The sequence below is a fragment of the Scyliorhinus canicula genome, chromosome 12 (genome assembly GCF_902713615.1).
Source record: "Scyliorhinus canicula chromosome 12, sScyCan1.1, whole genome shotgun sequence".
Lineage (NCBI taxonomy): Eukaryota > Metazoa > Chordata > Chondrichthyes > Carcharhiniformes > Scyliorhinidae > Scyliorhinus > Scyliorhinus canicula.
The window spans coordinates 85,135,564-85,148,284 of record NC_052157.1 but is presented as its reverse complement, the minus strand read 5'-3'; positions in this window follow the sequence as shown (position 1 = coordinate 85,148,284).

The window sequence follows — 12,721 nt, the reverse complement described above, 5'->3', positions numbered from 1 at the left end:
TTATTCAGATTGTAATTCCTATGTTTTCGCCTGTCTGCTCCAAAATGTATTGAAGAAAAACATATTTTTCCTTTCCGACATATAATTGGTAAATTTCTTCCACAAATCTTTAAACCGGTTCCATGTTTGTCATGAACTGTGGGAATGTGACATAAAAATTCTGTCCAGTTCTGATTTGCTTCACCGGGGTCCCCTTAATGTTCAGTTTGATATAGATTTACAATACATAATGGTTGTGTTTCATTCTTTCCGACAGAACATTAGAAATTCTCTGACGATAAGGGTACCAATGCAATGAGTTGCATCGTCTGAGGTCGCATATTTGCAGAGCGACTGAAATTGAAATTACACCTAACATCATTTCTATATTGCAGGGATGGCGGGTTTTCATCTCTTTCTGATGCAGAAGCCATTATTTTTCTAAATCTAACGGCAATTTCAACTGGCATTGGCAGCTTTTTCATTCGATGTAGAGATTTATGTCTTCTTCCGACTATTCACTAACCAAATGTGGTAATGGATATTTTAGTCTTCATTTAACTTTAAAGTGATTTACCAGGATGTCGCCTGGTATGGAGGGCATTTGCTATGAGCAGAGGGTGAATAAACTTGGTTTATCTTCACTGGAACGAAGGTGGTTGAGGGAAAACCTGATAGAGGTCTAGACAATTCTGAGGGGCAGACACAGATTGGATAGTCAGAGTCTTTTTCCCATGGTAAAGGGGTCAATTACAACGGGGAATAGGTTTATTCTCCGAGTGGAAAAGTTTAGAGGAGATGTACGAGCCAAGTTTTTTTTTACACAGAGGGTAGTGGGTACCTGGAACTCTCTGGTAGTGGGTACCTGGAATCAGGGACTGCAGTGTCGTTTAGGGATCATCTTGAAAAGCACATGAATGGGATGGGAATAGAGACCGGTAGTGTAGAACATTTTATTTTCGACGGGTAGGATGGACAGCGCAGGCTTGGAGGGCAGAAGAGCTTTTCCTGTGCAGTACTTTGCTTTATTTCTTGTTCGTTATTGGGAAGCACAGGGGTTACTGGAAATTACATTTCTTTTGTGCGCGTGTAGTAAGACCTGAAGGAGCATTTTATCTCTTATAGTGCAGTTATATTTTATGATATCTAACGTTCACACGAAACACGAGAGAATGCATACATTTTCCCGTGCTATTTCACGTGACAAATTAATTGGAACGGTCACTTGTTTCATTTCAGATACAGTGTGTAAATAGGTGCTTTTTCGAATAGCGCAGAAGAAATAAAGGGGACGTACATGTCTGGAAATGGAAAGCCGTGGTGGGTAGCTGGGACTGTAGAGGAGGCGGTGAATATGGAGGAGGGCACGAATTTGTGTGCTACTGATATCTAAGTTGCTTTCTCAGAAGGCACTGGAGAAATGCGTTTCCATGTTTCGATTGAAACATTGCTCCGATGTCCCAATGATAGTCCCGATCATTGAAACTACAAATCTGGAACTCACTGACATGGATACCTCATTATCAACTTGCAATTCCTCCTCCTTCCACCCACCACTCTCTTTAATTGATTGTCGGCCACTGGTGTTTCCCAGTTTGAAGATTGATGCAAAGTACTTATTCATTTACTCAACCGTTTAACACTCCTGCATGCTGAGGTCCGAGTTATAAGAACATAAGAACTAGGAGCAGGAGTAGGCCATCTGGCCCCTCGAGCCTGCTCCGCCATTCAATGAGATCATGGCTGATCTGTTGTGGTCTCAGCTCCACTTTCCGGCCCGAACACCAGAACACTTAATCCCTTTAATCTTCAAAAAACTATCTATCTTTACCGTAAAAACATGTAATGAAGGAGCCTCAACTGCTTCACTGGGCAAGGCATTCCATAGATTCACAACCTTTTGGGTGAAGGAGTTCCTCCTAAGTTCAGTCCTAAATCTACTTCCCATTATTTTGTATCTATGACCCCTAGTTCTGTTTTCAACCGACAGAGGAAACAACCCGCCCGCATCTATCCTATCTATTCCCATCATAATTTTAAATGTTTCTTCAGGATTCCCCCCTCATCCTTCTAAATTCCAACGAGTACGGTCCCAGTCTACTCAACCTGTCCTAAGAATCTAACCCCTTCAGCTCCGGGGTTAACCTAGTGAATCTCCACTGAACACCCTCCAGTGCCAGTACGTCCTTTCTCAAGTAAGGAGACGAAAACTGAACACAATACTCCAGGTGTAGCCTCATTAACACCTTATACAGTTGCAACATGACATCCATAGTCATAAACTCCATCCCTCTTGCAATGAAAGACAAAATTCCATTTGCCTTCTTAATCACCTGTTGCACCTGTAAACCAACCTCCTGTGACTCATGCACTAGCACACCCTTGCCTCTCTGCACAGCGGCATGCTTTAATATTTTACCGTTTAATTAATAATCCCGTTTGCTGTTATTCCTACCAAAATGGATAACCTCACATTTGTCAACATTGTAATCCATCTGCCAGACCCTAGCCCATTCATTTAACCTATCCAAATCCCTCTGCAGACTTCTAATATCCTCTGCACTTTTCGCTTTACCACTCATTTTAGTGTAATCTGCAAACTTGGACACATTGCCCTTGGTCCCCAACTCCAGATCATCTATGTAAATTGTGAACAATTGTGGGCCCAACACGGATTGATTGCCAATCAGAGAAACACCCATTAATCTCCACTCTTTGCTTTCTATTAATTAACAATCCTCTATCCATGCTACGACTTTACCCTTAATGCCATGCATCTTTATCTGATGCAGCAACCTTTTGTGTGGCATCTTGTCAAAGGCCTTCTGGAAATCCAGATGTACCACATCCATCCGTTCCCCGTTATCCAATGTCCGCTCTTGCCTCTCTCATATCTTTTATATCTTGAAGACATTTCTTGCAATATGTATTTATATGACACGCTCATTTGCGTTCATATTATATCTTCTTACCCTGATGTGATAATCCGAAAGTCCTCTTCCCCACTTTATCCTCGCAAACGTTCATTTCTCTCTCATTGACAAAGCTAATAATATTGAATGATAAGTAACTTTAGCTGCTGTTGCTGCGTCATTTTTGGAAATCATTTTACGAGATGTGTGCATCGCTGTTTAGGCCAGTATTTATTGCCCATCCTTAGTTGCCCCTCAGGAGGTGGTGGTTAGTTCTCCTATGGCGCCTCTGCCGTCCCTGTGGTGCAGCTATGCCCACTCTACTGTTCAGGAGAAAGTTCCAAGATATTGTCCGAAGGACAGTGACGGGACATCTATATATTTCAATAGACTGGTGATGAGTGACGTGAGGGTAACGAAAAGACACCAAGGAATTGGTGCGGTTCCCATGTATCTGCAGCTCTTGTCCTTCTATGGTGTAGAGATTGCAGCGTTGGACTGGGGTGAGCACAGTAAGAAGTCTTGCAACAACAGGATAAACTCCAACTGAGTTATTTCGAAATACTAGCTTTCGGAGAACTCCTCCTTCCTCAGATGAATATTTTTTCTTGGTGACACTCTCCACTTTGAGCAGGCGATTTGTGGTGTCGATGGTAGATATGATGAGGAGATGCGGGCGTTGGACTGGGGTGAGCACCGTATGACGTCTTTCAGCGCCAGAGTAGAATCCAACAGTTTTGTTTCGAATCACAAGCTTTCGGAACACTGCCGCTTCTTCAGGTGGAGGAAGGAACAGCTACTCCAAAAGCCAGTGATTCGAATTAAACCTGTTGGAATTTAACCTGGTGTTGTGAGACTTCTTACCCTGTCCTTCTAGATAGCTGTTTGTGTGGGTTTGGAAGCTGTTACGCTCCAGTGCGTTGCAATGATTGCACCAGTAAAAACAAATAACGTCTTGTTCGTGATCAGTTAAGACTAATCAAATTACATCAGAGCTAATACAAAACCGACTATCCAGGGCGACTCCTTACTCAGACGGCCCGACGTTACAGTGTCAAAGAACGTAGAAAAAATAACAAAGAAAAGTACAGCACAGAAACAGACCCATAAGACCATAACACCATAAGACATAGGAGTGGAAGTAAGGCCATTCGGCCCATCGAGTCCACTCCGCCATTCAATCATGGCTGATGGGCATTTCAACTCCACCTACCAGCATTCTCCCCGTAGCCCTTAATTCCTCGCGACATCAAGAATTTATCTATCTCTGCCTTGAAGCCATTTAGCGTCCCGGCCTCCACTGCACTCCGCGGCAATGAATTCCACAGGCCCACCACTCTCTGGCTGAAGAAATGTCTCCGCATTTCTGTTCTGAATTTACCCCCTCTAATTCTAAGGCTGTGCCCACGGGTCCTCGTCTCCTCGCCTAACGGAAACAGTTTATTTGCGTCCACCCTTTCTAAGCCATGTATTATCTTGTAAGTTTCTATTAGATCTCCCCTTAACCTTCTAAACTCCAATGAATACAATCCCAGGATCCTCAGCCATTCATCATATGTTAGACCCGCCATTCCAGGGATCATCCGTGTGAATCTCCGCTGGACACGCTCCAGTGCCAGTATGTCCTTCCTGAGATGTGGGGCCCAAAACTGGACACAGTACTCCAAATGGGGCCTAACCAGAGACTTATAAAGGCTCAGTAGCACATCGCTGCTTTTATATTCCAACCCTCTTGAGATAAATGACAACATGGCATTCGCTTTCTTAATCACAGATTCAACCTGCATGTTTACCTTTAGGGAATCCTCGACGAGCACTCCCAGATCCCTTTGTACTTTGGCATTATGAATTTTCTCACCGTTTAGAAGGTAGTCTATGCTTGGATTATTTTTTCCAAAGTGCAAGACCTCACATTTTCTCACCTAGAATTGCATCAGCCATTTCCTGCACCACTCTCCCAAACTGTCTCGATCCTTCTGCAGCCTCCCCACTTCCTCAGTACTACCTGCCTGACCACCTAACTTCGTATCATCGGCAAACTTTGCTAGAATGCCCCCAGTCCCTTCATCCAGATCATTAATATATATGGTGAACAGCTGCGGCCCCAACACTGAACCCTGTGGGACACCGCTGGTCACTGGCTGCCATTCCGAAAAATAACGTTTATCCCAACTCTCTGCCTTCTGTCAGACAGCCAATCCTCAACCCTTGCCAGTAGCTCACCTCGAACACCATGGGCCCTCACCTTACTCAGCAGCCTCCTGTGTGGCACCTTATCAAAAACCTTTTGGAAATCCAGATAGACCACATCCACTGGGTTTCCCTGGTCTAACCTACTTGTCACCTCCTCAAATAATTCTAACAGGTTCGTCAGGCACGACCTCCCCTTACTAAATCCATGTTGACTTGTTCTAATCCGACCCTGCTCTTCCAAGAATTTAGAAATCTCATCCTTAACAATCGATTCTAGAATTTTACCAACAACCGAGGTCAGGCTAATTGGCCTATAATTTTCCATCTTTTGTCTTGATCCTTTCTTGAACAAGGGGGTTACAGCAGCGATCTTCCAATCGTCCGGGACTTTCCCTGACTCCAGTGATTTTTGAAAGATCTCAACCAACGCTTCCGCTATTTCTTCAGCCACTTCCCTCAGAACTCTAGGGTGTAGCCCATCGGGGCCAGGAGATTTGTCAATTTTAAGACCTTTTTGCTTTTTTAGCACCATCTCTTTTGTAATGGCAACCATACTCAACTCAGCCCCCTGACCCTCTATAATTTTTGGGATATAACTCATGTCTTCCACTGTGAAGACAGACGCAAAGTACTTATTAAGTTCTCCAGCCATTTCCTCGTCTCCCATCACTAGCCTTCCGGAATCAGTTTGAATTGGCCCAATGTCTACTTTGGCCTGTAGTTTGTTTCTTATGTATTGAAAGAAACTTTTACTATCATTTCTTATATTACTGGCTAGCCTGCCTTCATATTTGATCCTCTCCTACCTTATTTGTCTCTTTGTTAACCTCTGTTTGTTTTTGTAGCCTTCCCAATCTTCTGATTTCCCAGTGCTTTTGGCCACTTTATAGGATCTCTATTTTTCTTTGATACATTTCCTGACCTCCTTTGTCAGCCATGGCTGTCTAATCCCTCCCCGGATAATCTTTCTTTTCTTGGGGATGAACCTCTGTACAGTGTCCTCAATTATGCATACAAACTCCTGCCATTTTTGCTCTGCTGTCTTCCCCACTAGGGTCTGCTTCCAGTCGATTTTCGCCAGTTCCTCTCTCATGCCCTCGTAATTACCTTTATTTAACTGTAACACCATTACATCCGATTTTGCCTTCTCTCTTTCAAACTGCAGACTGAACTCAACCATATTATGATCGCTGCTTCCTAAGTGTTCCCTTACTTTAAGATATTTTATAAAGTCTGGTTCATTACATAGCACTAGGTCCAGAATAGCCTGCTCCCTTGTGGGCTCCATGACAAGCTGTTCCAAAAAGCCATCTTGTAAGCATTCAATTAATTCCTTTTCTTTGCATCCACTGGCTACGTTATTTACCCAATCCACCTGCATATTGAAGTCCCCCATATTGTAGACCCGCGCCGACAATTTTGCCCGTTTAAACTAAAATATTCTCCATTTCAGGGGTTTGTATCCCTCTATTCCCTTCCTATTCATGAATTTGGCAAGATGCTCCTTCAATGTCACTGTCGTCTCTGCTTCCACCACGTCCTCCGGCAGCGGTTTCCAGGCACCCACTACTCTGTATTATAAAAACTTGCCTCGTCGACCTCTTCTCAACCTTGCCGCTCAAACCTTAAACATATGCGCCCTAATAATTGATCCGTCAACGCTCTGAAAAAGTATCTGACTATCCACTCTGTCCGTGCCCCTCCTAAATGTGTAACCCTCTATCAGGTCACCCCTCAACCTCCTTCGTTCCAGTGAGAACAAACCAAGTTTATTCAACCTCTCCTCATTGCAAATGACCTCCATACCAGGCAGCATCCTGGAAAACCTCTTCTGCTCCGTCTCCAAATCCCAAAGTGGCGCAGTTGTACTGCCATCTGCTGGTCTGATTTCTTATACATTATCACATCAGAATTATATCCACCAGCGTTAAGATATCTTCGCGTTCTAAAGGTAGTAGATACCTGGTCGACCTGCCATGGTATATATTCAGCTTCCCCTTTTGAGACTGCAATTGATGTTTTATTTTTTTCCTTGTTTGTTGATTTGAAAGACATGGCGACGTTCTTCTTATCTTCCTGTTCGTCAGTAATTCTGCTGCTGATAAATCATTGCTCAATGCTAATGCTCTATAACCGAACATTCCATATCTGGGTCATTCTGGCTGTCCATCGATTTTAAATAACTATTTTACAATTTGCACAACTTCCGTTGCTTTCCATTTGACTGTGGATGTCAATGTCTGGATATGACATGCAGGTCGTCATACGTCAGCGCAAATTTCCTCCATTCTTGACAACTAAAACATGGAACATTATCACTCATGACCATATGTAGAATACCGTCACAAACAAATATAGCTTTAGTATGATTTATAACACACCTGGTCAACGAGCTGGATATCTGTTCCTCTTAAGGAAAATTGGAAACGTATACCACGACCAGGAAATGCTCCTGCCCTTCGAGATGAACACGTTTGATCCCAATCTCTGCGTAGGAACTGTCACTGTGTCGCCCATTTGAATTTGTTATTTAATTCGTCTATTTTGGGATTGTTTACATGTTGCATATTCCTCTACTATCCTTTGAATATTTAAGTGGATCCCTGGAGAATATACAGTGTCTCGTGCTCTCCTTTACACTTCACATACCGAGGTGGCCTTCCTGATATTTTTGGTAATATCATAGAATTACAGTGCAGAAGGAGGCCATTCGGCCCATCGAGTCTGTACCGGCTCTTGGAAAGAGCACCCTGCCCAAGGTCAACACCTCCACCCTATCCCCACAACCCCATCCAACACTAAGGGCAATTTTGGACACTGAGGGCAATTTATCATGGCCAATCCACCTAACCAGCACATCGTTGGACTGTGGGAGGAAACCGGAGCACCCGGAGGGACCCCACGTACACACGGGGAGGATGTGCAGAATCCGCACAGACAGTGACCAAAGCTGGAATCGATTCTGGGACCCTGGAGCTGTGAAGCCATTATGCTATCCACAATGCTACCGTGCTGCCCTAATTTGACGGCTCGCAGATACGATGGTATTATTAATCATTGTTGCCTTTGTAGAAATCCATTGCCGACACTTAGTTCTGCTCTGAAGCTGTGATACTTTGAACAAGACAATTTGACATCCCGCATTGGGATTCTTGATTACCAGCTAGAAAATAGCACCCTTTCTGGTTTCTGCCATTATTAGTTGCAATTTTTCATCAGATAACGTCAGTGTCTCTGTTGTCTGATTAACATGCACTTGCACAGAATCCTCAATACGATTGTCTTCTCGCACAGCTATAGCTCTTGGTTGCGCATCTGCAACTACAATGTTGCTTGCCTGCAATGTAAAGTAGATCAAATCATACTGCTGGAGCTTCATCGTAATTCTTCGAATTCGTGGTGACATATCACTTAGGTTCCTTTACACGGTGGCTACCAATGGTTTGTGATCCGCTTGTACCAAAAATGTTGGTAGGCCGCACACATAGCACTGAAACATTACCAAGCCATTAACTAGTCCAAGACATTCCTTTTCAATTTGAGCGTATCGACAGTCAGGTTCGGCCATGTACCTAGATGCATTGGCAACAGGTGTCCAATCCTCTCCATCTTCGTGTTGTATCAAAATTGCATATATTCTGTCCTTTAACTCATCAGTCGAGATTTAAATTTGCTTGGGCGGGTCGAAGAATGTTTCAACTGGAGCTGTTGTCAAATCTGCCTTCAGAATAAGCCATTGTTGCTCATGCGGATATGTCCGTTTAGAATAAGTAATCTACTTGATAACTTCTCTCAGGCACATTGTTTTGCTTACAAGTTCGGAATACATTTGCCTGTAAAGCTGACGTTCCCAATATCCTAAACAATCCTTTCTTCTCTGACGGCCGCGGCATATTCTTTATTGCCTGCATGCTCATTTCATCAGGTTGCACTCATTGATTAGACAACGTTTCCCCGAGGAACGCGGTTTCTTCAACGCCAAATTGACACTTGGCTTTGTTCCATCAAAGCCAATTCTTCTTATCACTCCGTAGTACTTAGATGAGTCAGTGGTTGAGTGATTCCTATCATCATACTATTATATCGTCAAAAAACACCGGGACGCATTCATAATGTGCTCCATTGTCCTGAGAAATATTTTCCTTGCGGCTATCAGTCGAAAACGCAATCGAAAAAAGCAAATGTGTCACAATTGTGTGTTGAAAGTACAATACTTTGTACTCTCTTCATCCAATTTGAGTTGTTGAAAACCCTGCGATGCGTCAAGTTTGCTGAAGCACTTCGCAACCTGATGTGTTTTTCGGTATTTTTGCACGTATGGAATGGAATCGTGTTATGGTTTAATTTTGGCATTACGGTCTTTAGAATTTGGATATTCTTAAACAGTTATAATAGTTAGTTTAACCGTTAGTTAACACACAACATTAAAGTTATTCAATCCGCTGGTTCGTTGGTTGTCATCGTGACCCCTAGATTGGTTGCTCTATCATGTTTAGCTTCCAACCGATCCCTTCATGTGCTGGTACTCTCGTCGGAGCTTGTATCAGTGGTTGCGCACTCTCATTTATTTGATTTCGGCAATGAACTGGCAAGATACAAACACCTTGTATAATCTCGGGAAATGCTTGTACTATTGAATACACCGTTCTAATGTGCGCTATAAAAGCATAGTCAGCCACAATATAATCTCTTGGCAAAGTGAAGTCATTAACAAGCTTCCACACCGAGTAATCATTCACCATCTGGCTGCAACTGAAAATATCACTTGATGGATTATATCTTTGATCTGAACTTCAACTCATAAACGCCTAAATAATTAATGCATTGAAAATTTTAATCTTTAAAAATGCTGGTCTGTTCAAAATGTTATGCTTCAATAGCTGGGATACTGATGAGATTCTCTTCCGCTCCTGTGTCTTGTAGGACATTTAGAAACGTTTGATTAAAGAGTAAATAAACTGTTCAGCTATCTTTAATTCCAGTACATACGGCATTATTACGACTTCTTATTTTCATGGAGTACATTTCATTTTCCCTGGCTACATTGGACCTGTGATCATTAGCAATGAAATAAATGAAGAATACAGCATCCAATTTAATTTATTCTACAGTGTTAATAGATTTTTATGAGTTTACGTTTTTTTGGAAAAACACTGCTTGCAAACTGAGTTGCAAAGTATTTTGCACATCACACACGGTTTCCCAAAGGCGGCACATTGCCTCTGAAAGTGCTCATTTTCATACTGCTTGCACAATATGGTGGCGCCTGGCGATCTCGTAAATGACCACCGCTGTAGAAAAACGTTTTTGTTTTAGGTGGGTTACAATATCTACGGTGTTGGCTTGTTTCCAGATTTCGGCACTTTAAACACTCATGTTTAACTTGCTGTTTTACTCTGCAGCTAACACGCTGGCGTGGCGATGTTTTATTGCGCCTTTCAGCCAGAGCTCATTTTGCCTCTGAAAACGTCCGTTAACTTCATCTTTTATTTATGACAAATACGATTTGTTCCTGATCATTGATGATTTTTATGTTGCAAAATTGCCAGCCTGAGCATTGCATTTTAGATCAGTCAAATGGTGTCAAACGACTCGCCTGTCTGCTGCGTTCATATTCTGAAAATACTCGCTTCAAATGTTATGTTCTTCTTCATGGTACAATGCTCATCTAACTTCTTAACGACAACATCAAAGTTCTCAATGTCTACCTCTCGATCAAATACTAAGATGTTAAAGATTTCGGCCGCATGTCGATCTTCCACAGTGAGCAGCAACGCTATGTGTGCTCATCCGGATGTGCTTGTAAAAGTAGAGACGCTACGTGCAAGGTAAACTGCTGCTTAGACGCGTGCATATTTGCACATGCGTTCCAATTAATATGAATAATTTGTGGTGTTTTCAAGCTATCCATATTTTTCTTCGGTGATCAGTTGGGCGTTGAGCTGAGTCCTGTAGAATCTCTTCATCGTGGACTAGAGTTTCGTCTTCGTAGTACCGTTGACTTAGCTCTTCACTTCAAATCTTAAATTCGTAGATCACCACTTCTGGTCCAATGTTACATTTCAGGACGTTGCACTGATTGAGTCAGTGCACCAAAGATCGCCCAGTTCGTGACTCGTTAAGGTAAATTAGTTTACAATAACGTGGAGGGAAAGCAACACTAATACAGTTAATTAATTGCAAACTCTTAACAACAAGAATACAAGAGCAAATGCAAAACACAACTATCCGCGACGACTCCTCACTTCGAATTCAGACGTTGCAGTGTCACGTGGCTGTTGTCCTACTGCCACTTGCTCGTAGTAGGTCTAACATATTAACATACAGATTTGGGTATTCATGTCATTACAGAAGGTACTGTTGAGGAAGCTTCGTGAGTTGCTGCAGTGCATCTCAAAGAAGGTGCACGGTGATGCACCCGTCCTTCGGTAGCGGAATATTTTGATATTTGCGTCCCACCATATCTAAAACATTCTAAAAATTCAACATACATCAAAATTCGTTGTTGGACGCAGTGCCTTGCTCTTGCAATGCAGTGCAGAGAAAATACTGCCAGAAATTAGACTTTATCCGATTTCCTTGCTCCATTATCTAACTATTAGCGCAGTTGATAGAAGTGACATGTTGACACAGTGGTTAGCTCTGCTGTGTCACAGCTCCGTGGTCCTGCGTTAAATTCCGGCCTTGGTGACTGAATGTGTGAAGTTTGCACTTTTCCTCCGGGTGCTCCGTTTTCATCCCACAGTCTAAAGATTTGCAGGTTCGTTTGATTAGCGATGTGAATGTGCCCCTCAGTATCCAAAACGTCAGGTTAGGTGTGGTTACGGAGATAAGTGGATAGGGTGGCTGCCGAACGCTACGTCCGGTATCCTTCCAGAGTGTCTGTGCAGATTCGATGGAACAAATGTTCTCCTTCTGTACTGTTGTGATTCCATGACATGAAAGCCAATATATAACGTTGGGATATTTTGCTCAAATGTGCGGACGTATTTCTTTAGCTGTGCACGGATTTGTTGTGACCACATCTGGGTCAGTGTGTCCAGACTGTTTTCATTTTGAAAGCAATTGCTTAAAATCGTCAGAAGCAGTCCAGAAACCGTTTACTTGACCTTGAACAGGTATGGGCGAAGAACTTTATTTGGAAAGATTTGGGAGTTTATGCCTATCAACAGTGTTGTTTACTCACGAAGATGTGATTTGTTTTGCTTACCAGAAATTCTAAGAGGAGAATTTATGGGCTCAGTGTGATGATGATTCTTCTACCTTTCCGAACTTAAGAGGTTACTGTTTGAAAATATTGAGTCCTTCATTCAAGGAAAACAGGAAACGTTCTTCTCTCTATCTCGGTGGATTTCTGATACTCTTGCTAAAGAGGCAAAGGAAGGTTGGTTGAAGAATGGTTGAAGAATGAGCTTCTGGAGCACGATTCATGGAGCTCTGGGATGTGTTATAGTATGAATACGCACTCGGCTCATCAGAATGATTGATTGCAAATATAAAACAGGTTAAATATGATCGCATTCTTGAGCGTCATGGAATAACGTAAATAATTACATAAATGCAGCTCCTTTCAATTGACTGACGTGCTTCACAGCTAACTCAGCAGACAAATGTGTACATCAAAGGCCGGTACCGTG